General features: G+C 48.9%; 1 pseudogene; it reads right to left on the bottom strand.

The window, feature by feature from the left end:
* Positions 1 to 2,448: 2,448 nt before the first annotated feature.
* The window catches only part of LOC146187375 (uncharacterized), a 44,314-nt pseudogene continuing 20,391 nt past the window's right edge, over positions 2,449 to 26,371 (bottom strand).

Here is a 26,371-nt window from a genome sequence, read left to right as displayed (position 1 = left end):
TGCTGAGGGGAAGTTGGAAAGGAATTATGGGGCCAGGGCTTACTTTCGGAAATGCGGTTTTGTGCCTAAGAGCAGAGATTCAGATAGATGTATTTATTGAAAGGAAAAGGCAGAGAGGTTGGCGGAATAATTCAAATCTGGCCTGCTACTCTGCACTGGGGAAGGAGAAGGAGAGAAGAAAGAAGGTCATGATGGGTGACGATGTGGGAGAAGGCATATGAAATACATATACACACACAGTAGCTTGTTTTACAAGCGCGAATCAAGTCAGCTGGCGCACAAAAGACGGCAAAGAGCACACACTGCCTGGACACTCTTTTCCTTGTCCTGCCAAGCGCCCAGCAGCAGTTCCTCCGACAGAGGCCTCTTGTCTAAACGCTTCAAGGAAGCCGCTAGCACACTTCTTTCGCGCGCATACTCTGGGCACACCAATAATGCTCCACAGCCTCTGGGATGCCACAAGTTGAACATTCCGGCGAGTCCATCTGTCCAATTAAATGTAGGTACTTGTGCGTGAAAGCTACGTTTAAACGAAGTCTATGTAGTAAGCAATGCCTGATGACGCGAAATATCACGCGGAACATAAAATTTTAATGTTTGATCGAGCCTTCTTAGACGAATGTGTCGGGCGTCTGGCTGGGCCCAGTAAGCTGCTGTAGCATTATTCATACAACTCGTAAGAAGGCACGTCGTGTCACCACTTGAAAAAGGCACAACTGTTTGGAGGCCATTGATGAGCAGAGATTCAGTCGACATTAGAATTAAATCAGAGAGCTGTCGGACAATTTGGACTGGCTGCCCATGGCAAAACCACAATTGAGGGAGTATAGGGAGATATGAGCTGGACATTTAACAATTATTATATGAGGGACGCCCGGAGAAATTGGACAGTAACAGGTGGCCAGCTAATGTACTTAGATACCCTTACCTAAAAAGCGTTGACTCAAAACGGAGGAAAACGACTAGAAAACTAACCAGTCAGTATGCTTGTCACAAACAGAAAAATAAAGAGCCTAAAAAAACAAGTGAAAAACACAAAGGGTAAAAATTGGACAAATTCTATGGAGAAGAAACAGAGTGTAGAACTATACCGAAAGTGGAAAAGGCAGATTAGGAAGGAAACTTTTTTTGATAACTCAAGAGGCAGTGCGCTACTCTTTAAAGCTAGATCAGGGTGCCTTAGAACATTCGGCTATAAAAAGAAATTTAGCCAAGAAGATGACACATGGGCAGTATGAGGCAAATTCACAGACACAATTGAACCTCTTATACTCGAATGTGATGGTATTCATACGGGTGTCAATTCAGGAGCAGTCCCTTTTCCCGAGGCCCTGGGGTTGAGAGATACCAGTGGTCAGGTGAATCAATTTGCGGTGGAATCTAGCAAAACGTCATTGGAAGATTGGTGGTTTAAAAGCAGGAAAGGGACATAATGTTATCAATGTAGAAATAAAAATAAAAAAAAAATGGATGATTGTCCAGTCAACCGATCTAATACAATATTCAAGATATAGGAAAAAAATTACCATGATAGGCACTGCTACTATCGCGTTTCAAAGGGGCGCTCCTATATTCCGTCCATCCATCCATGCGTTCCGACGTCCCTGAGTACGGTTATCGTGAGTCGTGACAGTACATGGCTTTCGGAAGGTCTCAAATTCAGTAGCACGAGTCCCACTATGGACCTTTGCTCGCCGTCGCAGTTTACAAATCAACCTTATGCACGAACTTTTCTAAGGCACATTCTTTATTTCCAGGTTGCTTATGAACACTGATGTTTTCGTATATCTTAAAATACTACAATAGCGATCAATATATCTATACTCAGGAGGTTTATCATTTTGTATACAATATGTTTTTCATTTACCGTCATAAAATATGCTCTCTGCCACTTCTTAAAGGTACGCGCAAGAGTTTGATTTAGACGAAACATTGACTTTAGAAACAAGAAATTCCGCGCATCGCATGACTGGACCAATTTCCTTCAATATCTCCTAAGGTTATTCCCGCAGTTGCCTGGTAATAAAACAAACATGCATGAAAGCTGGGCTTGAAAGACAGTGAAGGTTAAGAGCGCGCCTCTCGTTCCCAGCCCATCAACCCAAATAATTTGCAGAGTTGACAGCTTGGTTTGGCTGCCTCTTTAGCCTGTCATGGGAGTTCCAATATTTGTTCTATGTATACTTTCAATTACAAATAAGTAGGCTTTTGAAAGCGATAGCTTAAGATTACTACCGGTAGAAACAGCGCCTTTAAATGATTCGGTAAGCTCATCAGCGAAAAGTGTTTGTGAAACAAATCGCCAACGATATTTAATTGTCACTTCCTCTCCTTCTTGCAGGAAGAATAAAACTTAAAATTTGCTCAGTCATGCACATTTCGTGCAGGCATATGCGAGTGCCTCGCCAGGCAGAGCAGCAGATCACGCCTGGTACCGTCGCCCAATACTCACATTTTGATGAAGCTCCTGGCTATCATGTGGCCCAAGGTGGCCATTTCCAGTGCGAGCAAGTTGTCGGCTCCGAATACTTGTACGGCTCCGGCAGGCACCACCACAAGGCCATCCGGCAAAACCGTCACCTTCACATCCTCAGGGTCAAAGTGGACATCGGATGGGCGCAGTTGCGCTTTCCTCACCTTGGCTGCTTTTAACCAGGTGCTTAAAAAATCTTCGTCAGCTGCAAACAGACCAAAGGAAACATCCGTCGAGGACGCTAACCAACGAAGTTGATTATGGTACTTGACGGTTTGGATTGGTGCAGAGCCGCGAGAAGGCAATGCTCCCGTTTTCGATGCGCATCTGGCCTATCAAGACTCACGAGTGCGCGCCCGGGCGTGCATCCATCCGCAGAAAATGTCACACACGCGAACTAGCGTTATAAACATGTCAATGTTAAAATAATTTAATATCAGCCAAAGCATCAGCAAACTCTCACACGCAGTTCCGTAAAAGTCACGCAAAAGGCTCAACAACCACCACGCTATAGTCGAGGCTTTCGTCTCATCATACTTTAGTGGTACAAACTGCCCCCGAGGTTTTTTCCGCATTGCCGCAAGCTATCCCTGTTTAAAAAACCTATATATAGGACGTATTCATATCGGGTTATTGGACATGGGAATTGCGGGAGTTGAGGGAGTGGCCAACGTTCAGATAGGGGTCTAATGTTTAGCCTCTCTCAGACCTCAGATTTTCTTCTCAAAGGTGCCTTTTTAGTGTGTTACAGGGCAAGTTAGTGTATGACTACCACAGTAACATGAAAAACAGCTAAACATGTTTTCCATAGCTAATACTTACTTCAAGCGGCTCACTGCTTCAATAGGCGCTCGGAATACCCCTTTGAATATCATCTCGCGGGAAAGCAGCGATGCCATTTTTGAGCGCTACAAAAAATGTTACTAAGTGAGGAAGTTTACTCACTTTAGCATTTTTGGCTTTGAAGTTCTACTGCCAATGTCGCTATTTACACGCCTGCATTCATTTTGATTTAGCATTGTAGAAGCTAGCTTCATCATCAAAACCATCATCAGCCACAATATACTCAATGCAGGGCGAAAGCCTCTCCCATTTCCCTCCTAATAACCAGGACGTGCACTAGCTCCATACCCTTTACCCCTGCGAATTTCTTAATCTAATCCTGCCACCTAATTTTCTGCCACCACCTGCTACGCTTACCTTCCCTTCAAATCCAATTGGTGAGTATTATAGACCATCGGTTATCCTATCTTCGAACTTCATGTCCCATGCCAATTTCTTCTTCTTTCGACTAGAATATCTGTAACTTGAGTTATTTCTCTGACCCAATCTGCAGGCTTTCTATCTCTCAACATTACACCTACCATTTTGTCATTCCGTGGCCCTCTGCCTTGCTTATAAGTAGAACCCTTTTCGTTAACCTCCATGTTTCACCCCCTAAGATTACCGGTAGGATGCAACTGTTATACATTTTCCCCTTGATACCGGTAAGCTGCTAGTCATAAGGTTTGAGTACCTTCCAAATGCGCTCCACCTTAATTTTGTTATCCTAGTTAATTCCCTTTCGTGGCCCGGATCTGCGGTTACTACCTGTTCTAACCAGACATATTCGCCTACCAGTTCCAGCATTTCGCTACCTATTGTAAACTGCTGTTCTCTTCCCAGGCTGCTCTGCATTACCTTAGTCATTTGCATATTTTTCTTTAGACCTATCTTTCCGCTTCTCCCATCTATATCATTTATCATTTGTTGCAGCTGCGTCCCTGAGTTACTCAACAAGGCAACGTCATCAGCGAATCGCAGATTATGCGATATTCTTCCTCATTCCTGATACCCAGCAGCTCCCTTTTCATGCTTTTGAATACACTCTCTAAACAAGCTCTAAATAGATCAGGGGAGATCGTGTCTCCTTGCTTATCACCTTTCTTTATTGAAAATGTATCATTTTCTTTATGCAGAACTATGGTTGCTGTGCAGCAGGTATAGATATCTTCCAGTACTTTCAGAAATGGCTCACCTACACCTTCATCTCGCAATGCCTGCATCACCGCTGAGGTTTAAACCGAGACAAATGCTTTCTTGTAGTCAATGAATGCCAAGTAGATGGGCTGGTTAATTTCCGGGCACTTTTCTATCCCCTAATTAGCAGTGTGGATATGATCGATAGTCGAGTATCTTTTGCAAAATCCTGCTTGATACTTTCCTTGATTAAAGCCTACGGTTGTCCTGGTACTATTAGCGGCTACCCTGGTAAATATACCTTGTACGTAACTGATAATAATCTGATTGGTCTATACTTTTTCAAGTCCTTAGCGTCCGCTTTTTTATAAAATAAGATAATGTTAACGTTCTTACATGATTTCGGTATTTTCCATCTCATCACGCATTGTGTATACAAAGTGGCCAGTGTTTTAGTACAGAATCCCCTCCATCTTTCAACAAATCTGTAGTTGCCTGAATCTCTCCAGTTGATTTCCCCCTTTTCAAAGCTTCTAGGGGTTTCTTAAAGGGACACTGCAGCACTTTTTGCAAAAGTTGGTCTTTCAGCAGAAAGCCATAGTTTGTCATGCTGCGAACTCGAATATAAGATTAAAATTAGGCAGAAGAAAGCAGAAATAGCCTTTTTTCTGGAGAAATACACAGCCCGCGCGACGGGGCTCACCGCGGGGTGCGCCGCCGCCCGTGATTGGCCAAGACGTCGCGTGACGACATTCTGAGCACCGGGGAAGCTGCCGATGCGGCTCCTTCGCTGCGCTGGGTTGATCGCAGCTCTCTGCGGCTTTGTAAATGTTATTATGGCACGCCATTTCCACACGAATGACCATCGGGGTTTTTACCGCATGTATCCGTACCAGATGCGCCCACAAACGATGCAGTACTTCCATTATGGGGAGCGTAGATTTGGCATGAAAACTTGCTTTGGTTACAGTGACGCATTTTGAAAAGTAGTGTGTGTCATTATTAGTAGAAACTACATGGCCCTCAGGGAAACCTCGGCCCGCATTTTCCTGGGAAGGAAGGGCAGCGAACAATACCCTAGCCGACTACCTCCGTCCCAGGCCTCTCGCCCCGCCCGAAAAGTCATTGTTGGGAAAAATGAACCCAAACCTTGGTGTACCAAATCCTGCCTTGAACGCCAGTCGTGGTACCTTGGGGAAACAAAGAAAGCTATAGAAAGGGTGAAACAGTACACAGCTACCACCAGACAAATGAACAATAAGCGAAGCGCGGTTGCGGAGCTCGACAATGCATACGAGGCATTGACGGGGCCATTGTGCTGGAGACCAAGTCAAATGCACGCAGAATGCTGCTTGAGTCATACGACACTTGCCACACGTTAAAAGCCTTCCCTTTTTTATTGTACTGTCACAATACACGTTTAGTGAATTGACGGCTGACGTATGTTGAAAGCCAAGCTGCAGCTCCTCCGCACCCATACCTTCATGAGAAAACCGTGTTCCGAAATGTGTTTTCTTACAAGAGCTTCATCGTTTTCATTTCCAACCTAATGTGCATCCCCAAAGAAGACAGGGCTATGTAAAATGATGAGGCAGCAACGGGTGCAAAATCGCAAGGCCATGTATGAACAACTTTGATGATTGATTGCTTGGACGCACCGAAGGAAACCTCGCTCTTTGCGCTTCTTACCTGAATGCACCTCTACCCAGCTGAGCGGTACACTCATTATCTTCTAATAATGCTCCCGTAAGGTTTCCGCGAACATATCAGGCACGTGCCGTGCTGGAAAAGATCTCGCAGTCTTCACAACCAAGCTCGACACAGCAGTGGACTCTTCTTAATCATCTGCTAGTTCGCAAAAATCATCAGCGCGTGCTACTGATGCGTTGTCCATGATTAGCACAGAAGCCGTTGCGCGAAGCCTTTGCGCAAAAAAAAGAGAGACACGCGAATGCAACCGTGCGCCGATGCTGTCTGATCGTCCCATCATGAGATAGCAGTCCATGAACGGATCACAGATGGCTGCCCCGACTGTTTTGTACAAGGGAACAGAAGAAACCGCGTCATGGGGCAGCCATGCCTTTTTGTCAAAGCCCTATAGAAATCGCATTAGAAACAAACTACATGTAGTCAGTAACGAAAATGCTTCGAGTCGAATGTTTCCTTTGGTCGGCTTGAATTTACCTCTCTTCTCAGGAACGCCGCATTGCGCCGCGTGCTTTTAATACAATGGGAGATTACATCGTCGCAGCCACAGCTGTTCGTGCATCCGAACACATGCAGAGCTGTGTTGTATCAGGTACACAACACTAAGTTGACGTGTTTTGTTCGTCCGCAACGCACGCAAAACGAGGAACAGCGCGCGCCGAAAACCCCCTCCGTGGGCTCTGAATGCCTCCGGCTCCACGCGGTGACGTCACTACGGACGGAGAAGCGACGTTTCTTCCTCCGCTTTCCTCGTCTGTAGCTGCCGCACGGGGCACGGGAAAATCGAATTGCGCGCTTTCAGTTGACGATTGCGCAGGTGTTTTATGCATAATCTAAAAATAACTTCACAGGCATGATAAACAAAAAATCCTTTTCAAAAGGCTATAGTATTAGTACATTTGAAAACCCTGCAGTGTCCCTTTAACCTCGTCCTTTGTTAATTGCGAAATATCTGATTGCTTTTAATTAGAGCCAGTTTCTTGTCCTGACTATTATGGCTACTGTACAGGTCCGTATTGAGATCTTTGGCTAATTTGATTATCCTGTACATGTTAGTAATGACATTGCCCGCCTTGTCTCTCAGTACATACATATTGTAACGGAAGAAATGGTTTTAATACAGGTGAATGACGTATGAAGGACGGACGCACATGGCTCAGAAAACCCAGATAAGTCTGCGCGCCGCTCGCTCTCCCTACTTCTTTTTATTGTCTTTCTGCTGCTTCTCATGCGCCGCTACGCGGCTTAACAATTCAACCCTGGCAAACTATTCTCGCCCTGGAGAAATTTAGGCAGACCGAACATGGCAGCGCTTCAGGCGAGCCACGTGAACAACTTGTGTCTTGCGGGATCGGCGGTTATCCGTCGTCACCTTGGCGATAACTTAATTCAAGTAATTCAGTTGGTCCAACAAAACGAAGGGGCCATCATACTGCAGAGAAACTTCTCATATAATCCTCGCTTGCGAATGGGCATCCATATCCAGACATAGTCTCCAGGGGAGTAAGTAACTGCACGATGATGCAGATGGTATTGTTCTTTCGAGTGGCTTTGAGAAGCCAGTGTGCGTAAACAGGCTATACGACGGGCTCCTTCGGCACGGCATAATATCTGGGAAACAGACGCATCGTCGTTGGGGGAAAATGGGAAGATGGTGTCAAGGAAAACGTGGGGAGTTCTTGCATAGAGTCAATAGAAAGGAGAATAGCCGGTAACCTCATGATTTGCAGTGCTATAAGCGTACGTCACATACGATAGCACTGCATCCCAGTTGCGATGGTCAGGCGAGACGTACATGGACAGCATGGCTGTCAAAGTGCGGTTGGTGCTCTCGGTGAGACCATTCGTCTGCGGATGATACGGTGTCGACTGCCGGTAGTGTGAACCAAAAAAATCGGAGCATTTCTTTCACGACATCAGCAGTGAATTGCGACCACGATAACTTATAATAACACCGGGTGCGCCATGGCGAAGAATAACGGAATGCAAAAGAAACGACGAAACATCAGTAGCCTTTGCGGTAGCGAGTCTCCGCATATCTGGTAAGATAGTCAACGCAGACGATAACCCAACGGCAGCCCTCTACAGTCTTTGGAAATGGACCGAGCAGGTCAATTCCAATGTTTTCAAAAGGTGAGGTAGGTGGCTTGACGGGGTGTAAAGGTCCGGCCAGCGTGGGGGTGCGTGGCATTGTTGACATGTCGCAACGTATTGCTTGGTTGTCTTATAAATTTGTGGCCAATAAAAACGCTGGCGAATTCGGTGCAGGGTACGACAGAAGCCTATATGTCCAGAGGTAATGTCATCGTACATGGCATGCAAAACTTGTGCACGGAGATTTTTTGGGACGACTAAAAGGAGGGCAGCACCGTCAACTGAGTAGTTCTGCTTGAACAAAACACCATCTTCGATAGTAAACTGCGTTGACTCTGCTCTTCCTTCTGCCTCTTGTATAAGAGGCTCTAGTGACCTGTCGTTGCGTTGTTCTCGCCTAAAGGTCGCCATACTAGGAAACGTCGACGCGATTGAGGCTAAACACCCGTCGAAGCCGCCTTAAGCGTTAACGGAGGTGGGCAATGGGTGCCGTGACAAGCTGTCTGCATTACTGTGATGTCGTCCACTCTTGTGCGCGACACCAAAGTTGTATTCTTGTAGGCGCAATGCCCAGCGCGCCAAACGACCAGACTGATCGCGAAGTCCGATGAGCCAGCATAGCGGATGGTGGTCAGTAGCTATGGTGAAGTGGCGTCCATGTAGGTATGGTCGGAACTTGTGCACAGCGAACACAACTGCGAGGCACTCCAATTCGGTAACTGTGTAGTTCTGTTCACATTATGTCAGCGTGCGGCTGGCATATGCAACAACGTGCTCAGCCCCACTATGCAGCTGCACAAGCACCGCCCCAAGACCGATGCCACTGGCGTCAGTGTGAACCTCCGTCACAGCAGAAGGGTCGAAGTGGCGCAGCAGTGGTGCTGAAGTTAGGGAAGACTTGAGCAGATTGAAAGAGGATTCGCACTCTGGGGTCCAAACAAATTGCGAATCCTTGTGCAGTGGAGAAGTAACGGGGTGGGCAAGTTGCGCAAATCCAGCAATGAAGCGACGAAAATAAAAAGAGGCCAAGAAAGCTCCGAAGACTTTTCAGGGTGCGTGGAGTTTCGAAGTCGTGTAATGCAGCAATCTTCTGTGGATCCGGTCTGATACCATCCTCGTTGATGGGGAACCCAAGAACTAAAGTTTGTCGCTCCAAAATGGCACTTCTTCGAATTCAAAATGAGGTCCGCTTTCAAGAACATTATGGAGCCTCATTGTGCTCTTCGAATGTCTTTCCAAAAATGATAACATCATCAAGGTAACACATGCATATTTCCCATTTGAGGCCACGAAGGATAATGTCCATAAATTGCTCGAACGTCGCGGGAGCGTTGCATATCCAAAGGGTATTACATTAAATTCGTATAAGCCATCTGGTGTTACAAAAGCAGTCTTCTCACGGTCGGATGGATGTAGAGGAATTTGCCAATAGCCAGATCGCAAATCAACAGAGGAGAAATATGACGCCGAATGCAGATAATCGACAGCGTCATCATTGCGAGGTAATGGATATACGTCTTTCTTTGTTACCGCATTCAAACGACGGTAGTCTACACAAAATCGCCAAGAATTGTCTTTTTTTCGCACTAGGACCACAGGTGCGGCCCATGGACTGGAAGATTCTGGGATGATTTCTTTCAGCAGCATTTCCTCCACCTGTTCTTGAATTATCTTGCGCTCTGCCGGGGAGACTCTGCAAGGTTTTTGGCGAATAGGGGGTGCGTTTCCTGTGTTAATTTTGTGCTGTAACCGAGAAGCTGGGAAATGGCTACCCGATCCGTTTGAGGCAAAGTCGAACACTTGGCCATGCGTTGTCAAAATGTCTTGCAGAATACGCCGTTCACAAAATGGGAGCGATTTGTTGACCATGCCCTCAAACTGAGCACAATATTCAGTCTTGTCTTTCGCGGCTCCTGTGCAATCGGGAATAATTCTAACGGTATGAGTCACATAATTCTCAAATCTCGCGAGTGTCAACGCAGAAGGAAGACGGACAGGCTCTTTTGACACGTTCACAGCCCAGAGGTATGCGCGACCATCCTTCGCCTCCACGACCCGGAGCGTGGCACCAAAATATTTTTTTTCCTTCCATTCGAGACATCTGGCTCGACGACTATTGAATGTTTGCCCATGAAAGATTCAGATGATTCAGATAACTTCACGGGGAGAAACGTCGCCGTCATCTCAGGCAGCAGCACATCTTCATTCAGGGCGAGAACTTCTTGATGACTCTGAGACATGAATATGTTATCTACTAATGCGGGGATAATGTTCGGCTGCAAATAAATTTCACCGGCACTGAAGTCTAAAGTCGCACCACACTCGCGCAAAAAGTCAACAGCCAAGATAACGTCATACGTGGCACGTCTCAATGCAACGAATTCTGTCCTATACCACTCGCCACCAATGACAACTGAAACATTGCACCAGCCAACCGGAACTAACATTTCACCCCAACTCCACAAAACGTAGTATTTTGTCCCACACAAACATAACTTTCTGTCGAAGGCGGTTATTAAATGAAAGGCTCATAACTGACACAGCGGCACCAGTGCCAACCAAAGCATGCGTTTTAACATTGTCTACACACACTGACACTTTGTTCTTTAGCATGATGATAGGCAGAGGTATGCGTGAAATTGACCGTCCGGCGACCTTAGCTCCATCGGTCGCACCACCTAGTTTCCCAGAGGTGGAAAAACAAAGCGGCGACGTGTGGATGGCGAACGGGGTTCTCGCTGCGGCGGGGGAGTGATGCTGCGATCGGACGCAGGGGAGTAATTTCGTGCATGGCGTTGAGGCGAAGAGGGCCGATAGTAGGTAGCGGGTGGCTGCTGCTCCCACTGGGCACCATTCGTGAAGCGTGGCGCTCGTTAGGCAGGGGGTCGGGCAATATGACCACGCGGGCAAAAGCGGAAGATATATCCGCTGCCCTTACAGCAGTAACATACAGGTGGCTGGCGGCTCTGGTAGTTCACTTCAGGATCCCTTGGAGGCCGAGATGGGGCGACAAAAGCGCGACGAGGAGCACCACGAGACACTTCATCCGAATGGGCTGGACACTGCTGGAAATAAGGGTGCGATGTTGGTTGCAGGGTCAGCTCCACGACGTTGTTGTACGCTGGTTCGCAGTTATTTTGTGCAGCCCATGACGTGCGCTGTTCCCATGATGATACGGACCTCGATGTCGGGTGGTAAGGTACATCGAATTTTAAACGTTGCCGCTGAATATTCAGCTCCTCGCGTATAATCCTCCTGACCATAGAAGCGATGTCTTCAGCCTCCGGTATGTCGATACCGGCAACAGTTGTGACATTAGAAAGACGGCCAAATTTGGGTGCTATCCTACGAGCCTTTAACGCCTCAAATGCCCGGCACTGCTTGAAGACATCTGCTACTGTGACAAGGGTGTCCCGCGTAATAAGGAAGTTGTATACATCCTCAGCAATCCCCTTGAGAAGGTGCGCTACCTTGTCTCCTTCTGTCATCTGCCGGTTTACAATGCGACAAAGTTTCAATATTTCCTCGATGTAACGTGTGCATGTCTCACCGGGCAGCTGGGCTCTCTGGGAAAGTTGATGCTCAGCGCGTTCCTTCTTTGGAAGGGTATCCCCAAAGGACTTCGTAATTTGTTCAACGAATCGGTCCCAGGTCGTCAGGACTTCGTCGTGATTATCAAACCACGTCAGAGCCGTCCCAGGGAGGAAGAAAACAGTATTGTACAGACGTGCGATCGAATTGCAGCGGTTGTACTTGCTGCATTTTTCGTAATGTCGGAGTCATTCATCAACGTCGTCTTCGGGCTCACCGTGGAACGTACGCGGCTCTCGCTGGTAGGGAATGGTCGTCGTCTCTTCAGGTCGCTGTTCATGAGTCTGTGTCGTGCGGGTGGTATCCATTGAAAGGTACTGTTGAGCTGATCTGATCTAAACAAGCTGATCTAAACAATCTAAAATGATGGGTCAACCCGCATGTCATCCGTTCACCATGCCCAATGCTGATTGGGTATCGCCTACAAAATTACTTGATTACATTGGTTCGGAGTACTGTCTATCCACAAAATGTTTTCATCTAAACTGTCAGTCTGCTCGAAGCAAACATAATGAGCTAGATGTTTTTCTTTGATAGCCTTAATTTTATATTTGATTTCATTATGTTATCTGAGACATAGTACAACCGCAGTTCTCTCGTTTGGCATCCACCTGGCTATCAGTGTTTCAACCAATTTAAGACTACCTCTCGCGGTGGTGGTGTTAGCTTACTTGTTGTTGATAATATCAAGGTCGACTACATCGAAGAATTCTCATGTGTCAAAGATGATTATGAAGCTATATCTATTCTAAGCGGCAGAAGTGTTTACTCAGGGTTCTACCGTCCACCAGGAGGCAATATGGCACGTTTCTTCTGTTTTCTGGAAACTTTTTTCACATATGTTTCTACGTATAAGTTTGATGTCATCTGGGGTGGTGACTTTAATATTGATCTCCTAGCTGATACTCGCTTCACTCGGGAATTTCATATCTTGCTTCAGTCGCATCGTTGCTCAAGTGTTATCTCTGCCCTGACACGTGTAAGCTATGCTGCGTCCACTTGCCTGGATTTGTTTATCACCAATATTTCAACGGCCATCATAAAGGCCGGCGTCCTTTCGTGTAGTATGAGTGACCATATGCCCGTTTTTCTTTGCCTTAAACGATGCACAAAAAAGAAAGAACAGCGCTTCTTCCCTAGACAAGTGATCACACCAAACCATCTAGAAATGTTTCGCACACAGATTCGGTTACTTGACTGGAGCGATGTTTATGCAACACAATGTGCCGAATCGGCATACTCGGAATTTCTGCGCATTTTCAGCACGTGTTACCAAGAAAACTTCCCTCTGCGAACTAAAAGCAAGCGATCTTCGCACATTCGTAAACCGTGGATCAGGGATGATCTCTTTCGCAAAATTAAGTTTAAAAACATGCTCTATAGCAAGTTTGTTAAATCCCGTAACTTAACTGATCTACAATATATTTAAAAGCTACCGTAATAAGCTAACAAATGAGCTTCGGAAAGCCAAGACCTCTTATGAATATGAATATTTTGTGTCTTGTCAAAATGACAGTCAAAAAACTTGGAAAAAACTAAATAATATGCTAAATCGAGTGTCGCCGTCCTATACAAGTGTCCAGATTTTTAAAGATGGCATTAGTATCCCGGACGAAATGCTTTCTGATTGTTTTAATGATTATTTTATTAATGCAGCTTGCATGTGTGTAAACTGTAATGCGGACCGCTATGTTCAGGTCAGATGTCCTGATAGTATTTTCTTATATCCTACAACTGAATCTGAGGTAATTCATTTATTTTCGGAGCTGCGTAATACCACGTCGTGTGACATTGATGGCATACAGATCACACCTGTAAAGTACGTCTTAGACATTATATCTCCTATTTTAGCATATGTTTATGACCTCTGCCTCGTATCTGGGATATTTCCTGCCAAAATGCAGATAGCTAAAGTACTTGCACTGTTTAAAAAGGGTGATAAAACTGTGGTATCTAATTACAGACCTATTTCTATACTTCCATTATTTTCGAATGGACATGAAAAAATAATATTTCGACGTATTTCAGTTTTCCTTGAAGAACACAACCTGTTAACTGACTGTCAATATGCTTTCCGAAAAGGACGGTCAACCCAGCTCGCGTTACTAGTACAAAAGGAACTAATACTCAAAAACTTTGAAAAGAAGCGGCTCACACTCGGAGTTCTAATCGACTTCAGTAAAGCGTTCGACTCTATTAATCATGAATTTTTGTTAAAGAAGCTGAAGCACTATGGTATCCGTGGTATTGCTTTCAGTTCAGTTCAGTTCAGTTTAGTCGTTCAGTCGTGTCCGACTCTTCGTGACCTTATGGACCATGCCACGCCACGCTTTCCGGTCTCTCACTGTCTTCCTAACATCACATAACTTCATCTGCAGTGCCTCGAGCATGCCATCTAACCAACGCGTTCGCTGCCTACCCCTTCTCCGGCGACCCTCAACCTTTCCCAACATGAAATCTTTCTCCAGCGACTCCTCTCTTCTCATCAGATGACCAAAGTAGCTGAGCTTTAACTTTAAAATTTGACCCTCCAATGAGCAGTCAGGGTTTATGGTCGACAATATCGACTGATTTGATCTTCTGGCAGTCCAAGGAACTCTCAAGAGTCTTCGCCAGCGCCACAATTCAAACGCGTCAATTCTTCGGCGGTCAGCCTTTTTCACAGTCCAACTCTCGCATCCATACATCACAACTGGAAAGACCATAGCACTGGAAAGACCATTGCTTTAGATATAGTCAAATCTTATTTAAATCAACGGAATCAACTTGTTCAAATAAATGGCATCTGCTCTCAGCTCAAACAAGTAACAGTTGGGGTTCCCCAAGGGAGCATACTGGGCCCCCTTCTTTTTAATTTATATATAAATGATCTTGTTTATGTTCATAGTGAACCCAAGTACATAATCTACGCAGATGATACTACGGTCATTTTTTCGTCGAACAATATCGCGAGCCTGGTTTCAACCGCAAACTGTGTTCTTGCAAAAATACAGAGATGGTCACAGGATAATGGCTTAAAAATTAATACTGACAAAACTAAAGCTATTTTATTTCAACCAAAAAATAAAGGTGTGAGTTTAGAGTCCGACATTTTATAGGTCTCTCAAGAATTGAGCTTGTCCGTTCTGCGAAAACGCTAGGTGTGTTTTTTGACAGCCATATGTCATGGACTGATCACACAGACTTTCTTGCAGAGAAACTTGCGCAAGTCGCTGGTGTACTGTTCAGTTTAAGACCACTGCCACGTAAGGCCAAACTTCTTCTATACAACGCTCTTTTCCTGAGTCACGTACACTACTGCTGTCTCGTGTGGAGTACGACGTCTGCTACAAACATAAATCGGTTATTCTTGCTTCAAAAAAAGGTAATACGTAGTTCTGTAATGTTCCAGTAGACGCCCATACCGCACCTCTCTTCAAACAGTTGAAATTGCTCACGCTGCACTCTCTGTTAGATTTCAGGCTGCTGCTAGCCTATCGTAAAGACGTAAAACAAAACCAGTCGTTCATCACGTCCTTAACGCAGTTAATCAGAAACAGAACGGAATACAGTATACGGTCTCCAGAATACTAGTACGTGCCGCATCCTCGCACTAACTATGCTCTTCAAATGTTAAATCATCGCTTACCACGCCTGTTAAACACCCTCACACGTGAAAACATTGATGTCATTTCTTGCCCTATCTCGCGTTTATATCAGTATTTCCTTTTGGTACCAGCCTTTGTCAATGGCTGAAATGTGTCCTTTCTTTCCTCGCAGTGTTTACTTTGTTAATGGTTCTTTAACTGTTTTTGTTGCTCAAGTGTACACTCTGGATTGTGTGGCTTTACTTTGTTTCTTGTAATATTTTCTTAGACTGCATTTTTTTGTTTGCTGGCATAATGTCTAAGCCAACATGTTCTTATTTTTTTATAATCTCTTTTTTTTGTTATGTATTGTTTCTTTTGTTTTTCCTGAATCAGTGCCTGTGTCCGCTGCCGCTGCCCACAGACTGGGTTTAAGGCCCGTCAAGTTGCCGTGTGCAACTTTTTCCTTAAATCCCCCATAAATTGTATGTTTATGGAAATAAAAGGCAATTCAATTCCGACAATCTCTCGCTGAACCTCCGTAACAGCGGGCCAGGGCGAGAAGAGGTCGTAGGGGGGAGTTGCATTGGTGAGCTGCTGTACTCGAGCAGCGCCGCTCCCATGCGTGAGTGGCGATGATGTCGCAACCGATATAATAGCGGGCAGCCGTCCTTTGCGCGCTGTAGGCGACCGATGCGTTGGAGCGCCCGCCGCGTGGCCTGAAGTTGTAAAGGCCACGCACCTGCCTCGGCCAAAGTAGCTGCGTATTGAGAGTTCTGAGGAAGGCCGAGGCAAATGCGGAGCGCCTTGCGATGCTCGACCTCTAGCTTCTTCCAGCATGGTTTGCGCAGTGTGATGACCGGTAGCGCGTAGAGTATTGCCCCCAGAGCCGCGGAGTTGTACAGCCGTAACGCTGCTTGCTGGGAGATGCCCTGCCCTCGAGCAGTGAGCCTCTGTACGGCGGCGGAGGTTCTCTTCATCTGCAGGCAGGCCTTGATCGCCGCGGGTCAGAAGGAAAGGTGCTGGTCTATGTCCAACCTCAGGTACCGCACCGAACGTCCCCACGGCAAGAGGGTCCCGTCCAGTGTGAGCGGCGGTGGTCGTTTTGCGCGAGCTCTGAACACAGGCCATTGCGACGGATTTGTTCGCGCTGAGCGAGAGACCTAGGCCGCGCAAACAGTCGCTCACCGCCGTCAAAGCTGCCTGCAGGCACGCGCGCACCCGTGCTGTCTCGCCCGGCGGTCCCAGGCACCACAAAGCAATGTCATGTTCGTATATGGAGATGTACACATGATGCCGGCAGCCTGCAGGCAGGCAGCCCGGCACCACCGACATCGCCAAATTGAACAGAAAAGGTGACTGGGCAGAGCCCTGCGGCACGCCTAGCCCGACCGGGAGAGGCGCCGAGAGAGCACCCCCCACGCGAACGCGCATGGAGCGCGCCTGGAAAAAGCTCCGAAGGTATTGTAGCAAGCGTCCGCCCACGCCAGCCCTCTCAAGCGTCGCGAGAATGGGAGCGCGGCAGACGTTATCAAACGCGCCCGACACGTCCAGCAGTACAAGCAACGCAACCTGCCTCACTGCCTTCGCGTGCTCGAGCGCGCTGACATCGGAGATAGAATCCGCAGTGCACCGCATTCCGCGAAAGCCCGTCTGCCGCTTATCAAAGAAATCCGCCGCCGCAGCCTGCTCGTTAAGGCGATGTAAAGCCATGTGTTCCGTGAGCTTACCAGCCGCAGATGTTAACGCCACTGGACGGTATCCCGCGAGCTGGGTTGGTGGGCGTCCTGGCTTGAGGATGGGGCAGGCGACTGCCGTGCGCCAGTCCTCCGGGAGGGTCCCGCATTCCCACACTAGGTTGATCTGCTGCAGGAGAACCAGCCGTTGATCTGCGTTCAGGTTGCGCAGCATCTGATAAGTCACCCCGTCTGGCCCTGGCGCCGATCGACGGTGGCAGCGCTGTAGCGCATTGTTGAGCTCCGTCACTGTGAAGAGGGCATCAGAAGGGTCACCAGGGGTAGAAGCGCTGGCTCTGTCTCCGGGACTCACAGGTGAAGCTTGGCTCCCTGCGTTCGCGGGGCTTTTCGGCGCAAAGCGGTCCGCAAGCCGCTCAGCTAGCTCCTCGTAGCTAAGGGCGCTAGAGATGGCGAGAGCGGCCAGCGGCTGCGGGTTCGCTTGTGGCGTTGTGATGAGTCGCAGGATGGTATAGAGCCACCGCGAGCTACAGTCCACCTCCATCTTCCTACAGAGCGATGCCCACTGCCGGCGGTAAAGTTTGTTGGAATGCCGCCTCGCTGCTGCGTCCAGCCGATTGTATACTGTCCAGTCGGTTGGTCGGTCCGTCCGCCGCGCTCGTCGCTCAGCTTTGTCGCGTTTTTGTCTCAGGTCGAGCAGCTTGTTGTCGGGCGTTGGTTGCCCTTCCCGAACCTCTACGCGGCAAGTGGCTGCGAACGCGCTACGGACGAGACTGGAGAAGAAATCCGCGCCCGACGTAGCAGCGGCTTCTACTTCGCTGTGGAAGCGGGTCCAGTTGACAATGGAGTAAGTGCGCGTGACGCGAGCTTCCTTGGCAGTGGGTTCAATGAGGATAGAGAAGTGATCAGAACCCCAAAGTGATGGTGCGCGATTCCAGGTCGCCTCGATGCCGCTGGACGCGAACGCAACGTCTATGCAGGAGCCGGGTGTGGCCCGTCGCCTGAGCCAGTAGTACTTTCGGCGTATCCGTGCCAATGTGCGAGAAAAACCGAGATGGCCGGAAGGTCGTCGTGGCACGCACGGAGAACTTCGTCATGAAGCGTGGTGGGTACTACTAGTAGATAAACAGTCTCTGTTGGGCCATAGTTCTTCTTGTAGAGCACACCATCACACAAGCAAAATGACGACAGTCCGCGCCTGAAGAGCTGAGGAGGAGATGGCACGGTTTCTTCGAGGTATTCGATGAGGGGCAAAAGTTCAGAATCGGCCCGCTGCTTTCGGGCTAAGGCGGACGTCCTGATAACGCCGAGGAAAGCGGTATCGTCATCGGAGCCGTCTGTGTGGCAGGGAGTAGGGGTGCGGGACAAACAGTCAGGATCACTGTGTTTCTTGTCGGATTTGTGCACGATAGTAACGTCAAATTCTTGCAACCGAAGGCTCCATCAAGCAAGCCGACCCGATGGATCTTTCAGGCTTGTCAGCCAACACAGTGAGTGACGGTCGCTCACGACACGAAACGGACGACCGTACAAGTACGGACGAAATTTCATGACTGCCCGCACAACAGCGAGGCACTCCTTTTCCGTAGTTGAATAGTTAACTTCAGAACGGGACAAAGTGCGACTGGCGTAAGCAATGACGCGTTCAGCACCGTCCTGCCACTGAACGAGGACCGCACCGAGGCCAACGTTACTGGCATCCGTGTGCAGTTCCGTGTCGTCCTCTTCGTCGACTTGGCCAAGTATTTTGAGTTCCTTGAAGGCTTTTTCCTGGTCGGGGCCACAAACGAACGGTTCGGCGTCCTTTGTCAGGCGGGTCAGCGGCTCAGCGATCTTAGAAAAATTGCGAACAAAGCGACGATAGCATGCGAAGAGGCCGAGAAATTGACGCAAGCTGCGTTTATATTCTGGTTTGGGGAACGAAGCGACAGCGGCCGTCTTTTCTGGTTCTGGGCTAACACCTCGAGCGCTGACAATGTGGCCAAGAAATTTCAGCTCATTAAACTCAAAGTGGCATTTTTGGGGTTTTAGAGAGAGACCGGCAGATCGGATGGCCTCCAAAACAGCGCGAAAACGTTTCAGGTGCTCGTCGAACGTGTCTGAAAAAATTACGTCGTCGAGATATACGAAAGCATGACTGCCACATCTAGCCAGAGAGTACGGTATCCATAATTCGTTGAAATGTGGCAGGGGCCGAGCACAGGCCAAACGGGAGCCCTTTAAACTCATACAAACCGTTAGGCGTCATAAAAGCGATCTTTTCACGGTCTCGCTCATCAACCTCTATTTGCCAATATCCACTGCGGAGGTCAAGTGACGAAAAGTATGTGGCATGGCGAAGGCGATGGAGGGAGTCGTCTATGCGCAGCAGGGGGTGCACCTCGGTTTTTGTGACGTTCTTGAGGCGTCTATAATGCACGCAGAACCTCAAGGTTCCATCCTTCTTCGTGAACGAGGGCAGCAGGCGAAGACCAGGGGCTCGTCGACGGTTGAATAACGTCGTCCTGGAGCATTTCTGTTACATGGCGGTGGATGGCGTCACGTTCTTTTGAAGACACCCGGTAAGGACGCTTGCATAGTGGACATTGGTCGTCGGCAACTATAATTCGGTGTTTCATTAGTGGCGTCAGTCGGACATTGAAGGTTGATGCAAAACAATCGCGGAACAAATTGACAAGATTCTCTAAGCAGCGTTTCTGACTGGGCAAGAGGTATGGGTTCACATCGGTCTTAATGGCTGTAGACGTCGCATTGTCGAGGTCTGACGTGCTGGATAAAGTGTACTGGCCTGTACATTTTACAAGTTTTTCAAAATAAGCGACCGTCGTGTTCGCCGTAAAATGTTGGGGTTCACACGTGAAATTTGTCACTAACACTTCGGCTTGTCCACGGACAAGTTCGACAAGGCCCCGAGCTACACGATCTTGTTGAGGGAAAAGCAGTGACATGTTAGCTTCAGCAATGCCACGCGTGTCGGTGCTGTGATCACATTTGACTGTGACGAACTTGCTCGCCCGTGGAGGAATTATGTGGTCATCAGAAACGCGCAACATCGTTTTTCTGAGGTCCGCGTTGCTATCAACGGCTCGCTTGGTTGAAAAGGATACAATGAGCTGCTCCCGAAGGTCTATAACAGCACCATACTCTTGAACAAAATCCATGCCTAGAATCAGATATTTGCAGCAGTCTTGTAATACGACAAAGGTGCCATTGAAAGTAAAACCGCAGATCTCTATGCAACAACTGCACATGCCCATCGGCGTCATCACATGGCCACCGGGAATGCGGATCATTGGCCCAGACCAAGGCGTCAGAACCTTACGGAGTGCCGTGGCTAGCTGGCTGCTCATGACGGAAAAATCGGCGCCGGTATCCACAAGTGCGGTCACGTCCCAACTGTCGGTGGTTACAAAATATCCCTGGAAACAATGCGTTCGCAGCACGTCAGTACGTTCGTCGGATCGGGTCGTCGCAGCTCGGGCGGTCGCGTCAAATCGTCGGGTGGAGGCTATTTAATCTGAGACGTAGCGGCGGCTTCACCCCCGGAGGTCATCGTGTTTAGTTTTCCCGGTGAGGGCACGTGCCTCTGAATTGCACAGAGGAGGAGTATCGACTGGGTGACGCAAAACGCCTCAGGGATGACGATCGCGACTGCCGTTGCGGTGACGTCGGGTGCATCTCGTTAGCAGCCAGGTATTCCTCAATCTCCTGCGGTCTTTCGCCATAGCGAGGGCTGAAGAGTTCGGGATCACTATACAGAATAGATATTGCCACACTGCTGCCCATCTTCTAGCGCCACTAAGTGGCCGAATATCTCTGCGCATGGCTGACCGTCGTCCTCATCTGTCTCGAGGTTCGCTTGATTAAAAAAGGGCAGCTCGGTTGTTCTTCTGTTTGCTACGTGTGTTGGTGACATTTGGTGGAAATGCTGGGTAAGATCCCATGTGCGTTGCCCCCGAAGACGTCAGTGACGCTGCCCATCGACGCTCAGACGCCACTCCCGTCCATAAAGCGAGCCGTCGCCTCCGAAGCCGACAACCTGAGTTCGAGCCACTGACAACACCGCTGCGAGCCATGACATCTACGGCGGGCAGCCAGACAGGTCAGCACTTCAGCAACGCCCCACCGTACGTCCTCGCACCTCGATCACCGCCATCATTCCACGGTGACCGGTTCGAGGATGTCGAAGACTGATTGGCCAGTTTTGACCGTGTGGCCGCATGGGACGACGAGCGGAAGTTAATGAATGTTTACTTCGCGGTATATGACTCAGCCAAGACGTGGTTTGAGAACCACGAGGCGCCCTTTGTCAACTGGCCGTCTTTCGCCGTGAGTTGCTCACAACATTCAGCTCGAGTGCGCGCAAATAAAACGCAGATATAGCTATTCGTTCGAGGTCTCAGCAGTTTAATGAGAGCGTGGCCATGTTTGTAGAGGACATGACTCGACTTTTCAATCGGGCCGACCTTACCATGCCCGAGGCAACGAAAGTACGGCACCTCATGCGCGGGGTGAAGGAACAGTTGTTCGCTGGCCTTATTCGCGACCCTCCAAGAACTGTCGCAGATTTCGCTAGAGAAGCTACGAGTATGGAACTTTCACTGCAGGAACGCTGTACCCAATACGGCCGTCAGGCAAGCGTAGCGACCGCACCTTACTGCGCGTCCGTGCCAGCAGCTGGGGACGAGGCATTGCGGGAGCTTGTGAGGAGCATTGTCCACGAAGAACTGCAGAATCTCCACTTGAATGCACCTCCTGCAGTGAATTATTCTACCGGCGACGTCATTCGTGATGAAATCCGGCGAGCGGTGCAGCCACCATCCACAACCAGAGCCATGCATAATGACGTATAGTGATGTCTTACGTCGACCTGCCCCCGAGCCACATTCATTTCGCCCCGTTGCCGGACCACCGCCTCGCTACCTGTGCCCCGTTGAGCAGCAACAAGTTCTGCGCCCCGTCGAGCCGTAGCAAGACCAGCGTCCCGCCATCAGCAAGGCGCACATGTGGCGCACACACAGAAGACGGCCGCTCTGTTATCACTGCGGCGAGCCTGGCCACATTCTTCGCAATTGCCCATACCGGAGAATAGGCTTAAGAGGATTACCACCAAATGCGCCTCGACCTCGCTATGGCAAAAAACCGCAGGAGATTGAGGAATACCTGGCTGCTAACGAGATGCACCCAACGTCACCGCAACGACAGTCGCGATCGTCATCCCCGAGGCGTTTTGCGTCACCCAGTCGATACTCCTCCTCTGTGCAATTCAGAGGCACGTCCCCTCACCGGGAAAACTAAACACGGCGACCTCCGGGGGTGAGGCCGCAGCTACGTCTCAGATTAAACAGCCTCCACCCGACGATTTGACGCGACGGCCCGAGCTGCGACGACCCGATCCGACGAACGTACCGACGTGCTGCGAACGCATTGTTTCCGGGAAAATTTTTGAACCGGCGACAGTTAGGACGTGACCGCACTTGTGGATACCGGCGCCGATTTTTCCGTCATGAGCAGCCAGCTAGCCACGGCACTCCGTAAGGTTCTGACGCCTTGGTCTGGGCCAATGATGCGCACTGCCGGTGGCCATGTGATGACGCCGATTGGCATGTGCACTTGCCGCATAGAGATCTGCGGGTTTACTTTCACTGGCACCTTTGTTGTATTACAAGACTGCTGCGAAGATCTGATTCTAGGCATGGATTTTCTTCAAGAGTATGGTGCTGTTATAGACCTTCGGGAGCAGCTCATTGTATCGTTTTCAACCAAGCGAGCCGTTCATAGTAACGCGGACCTCCGAAAAACAATGTTGCGCGTTTCTGATGACCACATAATTCCTCCACGGGCGAGCAAGTTCGTCACAGTCAAATGTGATCACAGCAACGACACGCGTGGCATTGCCGAAGCTAACATGTCACTGCTTTTCCCTCGACAAGTTCGTGTAGCTCGGAGCCTTGTCGATCTTTTCCGTGGGCAAGCCGAAGTGTTAGTGACAAATTTCACGTGTGAACCCCACAATTTTACGGCGAACACGACGGTCGCTTATTTTGAAGAACTAGAAAATGTACAGGCCAGTACACCTTATCCAGCACGTCAGAACTCGACAAAGCCGTGTCTACAGCTATTCAGACCGATGTGAACCCATACCTCTTGCCCAGTCAGAAACGCTGCTTAGAGAATCTTGTCAATTCGTTCCGCGATTGTTTTGCATCAACATCCAAGGTCCGACTGACGCCACTAACGAAACACCGAATTATAGTTGCCCACGACCAACGTCCACTATGTCAGCGTCCTTACCGGGTGTCTTCAAAAGAACGTGACGCCATCCACCGCCAAGTAACAGAAATGCTCCAGGACGACGTTATCCAACCGTCGACGAGCCCCTGGTCTTCGACTGTTGTCCACGTTCGCGAAGAAGGATGGAACCTATAGGTTCTGCGTGGATTATAGGCTCCTCAACAACGTCACAAAAAAGGATGTGCACCCCCTCGACTCCATCGATCGCCTTCGCCATGCCACTTAATTTTCGTCACTTGACCTCCGCAGTGGATATTGGCAAATGTAGGTTGACTAGCGGGACCGTGAGAAGATCGCTTTTATTACGCCGGACGGTTTGTATGAGTTTAAAGTGCTCCCGTTTGGCCTGTGCTCGGCCCCTGCCACATTTCAACGAATGATGGATACCGTACTCTCTGGCCTGAAGTGGCAGTCATGCCTCGTATATCTCGACGACGAAATTTTCTCAGACACGTTCGACGAGCACCTGAAACGTTTTTGCGCTGTTTTGGAGGCAATCCGATCTGCCGGTCTCTCTCTAAAACACCAAAAATGCCACTTTGATTTTAATGAGCTGATATATCTCGGCCACATTATCAGCGCTCGAGGTGTTAGCCCAGACCCAGAACACACGGCCGCTGTCGCATCGTTCCCCAAACCAGAAGATAAACGCAGCTTGCGTCAATTTTGCGGCCTCTGCGCATGCTATCGTCGCTTTGTTCATAATTTTTCTAAGATCGCTGAGCCGCTGACCCGCCTGACAAAGGACGCCGAACCGTTCGTTTGGGGCCCCGACCAGGAAAAAGCCTTCACTGAACTCAAATCCCATCTCCAATATATACCTATACTTGGCCACTTCGACGAAGCGGCCCACACGGAACTGCACACGGATGCCAGTAAAGTTGGCCTCGGTGCGGTCCTCGTTCAGTGGCAGGACGGTGCAGAACGCGTCATTGCTTACGCCAGTCGCACTTTGTCCCGTTCTGAAGTTAACTATTCAGCTACAGAAAAGGAGTGCCTCGCTGTTGTGTAGGCAGTCATGAAATTTCGTCCTTACTTGTAAGGCCGTCCATTTCGTGTCGTGAGCGAACCTCACTCACTGTGTTGGCTGGCAAACCTGAAAGATCCATCGGGTCGGCTTGCTTGATGGAGCCTTCGGTTGCAAGAATTTGACGTTACTATCGTGCACAAGTCCGACAAGAAACACAGTGATGTTGACTGTCTGTCCCGCACCCCTACTCCCTGCCACACAGACGGCTACGATGATGATACCGCTTTCCTCGGCGTTATCAGGACGTCCACCTTAGCCCGAGAGCGGCGGGCCGATTCTGAACCTCCGCCGCTCATCGAATACCTCGAAGGAACCATGTCATCTCCTCCTCAGCTCTTCAGGCGCGGACTGTCGTCATTTTGCTTGTGCGATGGTTTGCTCTACAAGAAGAACTACGGTCCAACAGAGACTGTTTATCTACTAGTAGTACCCACAATGCTTCATGACGAAATTCTCCGTGCGTGCCACGACGACCTTTCTTCCGACCATCTCGGTTTTTCTCGCACATTGGCGCGGATACGCCGAAAGTACTACTTGCCCAGGCTAGCTGCCGTTGTGCACCGCTACCTCCGTACCTGCCGTGAGTGCCAGCGTCGGAAGACACTGCCCGTTAAACCAGCTGGCCTTCTGCAGCCTATCATCATCATCATCATCAGCCTGACTATACCCACTGCAGGACGAAGGCCTCTCCCATATTTCTCCACTTAATCCGGTTCTGTGCTAGCTGCATCCACTTGACCCCTGCGAACTTCTTAATCTCATCCGCCCACTTAACTTTCGGCCGCCCCCTGCTACGCTTTCCTTCCCTTGGAATCCAGTTTGTTACCCCCAGCGACCATCGGTTATCCTCTCTTCGCACTACATGTCCTGCCCATGTCCATTTCTTCTTAATTTCCACTAGAATATCGGTAACTTGAGTTATTTCTCTGAGCCACTCTGCACGCTTCCTATCTCCTAATGTTACCCCTACCATTTTTCGTTCCATAGCCCTCTGGGTTGTCCTCAACTTAAGTAGAACTCTCTTGGTTAGCCTCCACGTTTCAGCGCCATAGGTGAGTACAGGTAAGGTGCAACTGTTATATACTTTCCTCTTTAGCGATACCGGTAAGCTGCTAGACATAATCTGCGAGTGCTTGCCAAATGAGCTCCATCCCAATCTTATTCTTCTTGTTATTTCCTTTTCATGGTCCGGATCTGCGGTTACTACCTGTCCTAAGTAGACATATTCGCCTACTACCTCCACCCTATCGATCCCTCGAAATTCCGATTTCAACAGGTCGGCATGGACCTAATGGGCCCATTGCCGAAGTTCTCCATGGGTAACAGGTATATAGCGGTTGCCACTGACTACCTCAGCCGCTACTGTAAGACCAAGGCTATTCCCCGTGGTAACGCTGAGGAAGTTGCGCATTTCTTCATTCACAACATTGTACTCCGTCACGGCGCCCCAACAGTCGTCTTAACTAAAAGGGGAACCTCGTTTACGTCGGCACTCACGAGCGAGATCCTTCGACTCAGTGGCACCACCCACCGTAAGACAACTGCCTATCATCCTCAAACTAATGCTCTAACTGAGCGCCTTAACAAAGCAATTTCCGACATGAGTTCTATGTATGTAGACGACGATGATGGGAACTGGGACAGAATTCTGCCGTACATCACGTTCGCATACAATACTGCGCTCCAGGAAACTACACGCTTCACTCCATTTCATTTGGTCCATGGACGCTAACCTTTGACTATGCTGGATGCCATGCTTATTCCGGATTCTGCTCCCTGCACTGTCGTGGGGGCTGACCAATTTATTCGTGACGCAGAAGCCGCACGCCAACTTACCTGAAAGCGAATTCGGCACCAGCAAGTATATGAGGCCCAGCGCTACAACCTGCGTCACCGTGAAGTGACTTACACATACGGCGATCAAGTCTGGGTTTGGAGCCCAATACGGTTGCGAGGGCGCTCT

The sequence above is a fragment of the Amblyomma maculatum genome, chromosome 6 (genome assembly GCF_055883805.1).
Source record: "Amblyomma maculatum isolate TAMU_Amacu chromosome 6, ASM5588380v1, whole genome shotgun sequence".
Taxonomy (NCBI): Eukaryota; Metazoa; Arthropoda; class Arachnida; order Ixodida; family Ixodidae; genus Amblyomma; species Amblyomma maculatum.
The sequence above is the reverse complement of the archived record's forward strand: the minus strand, read 5'-3'. Positions and strand labels throughout refer to the sequence as shown.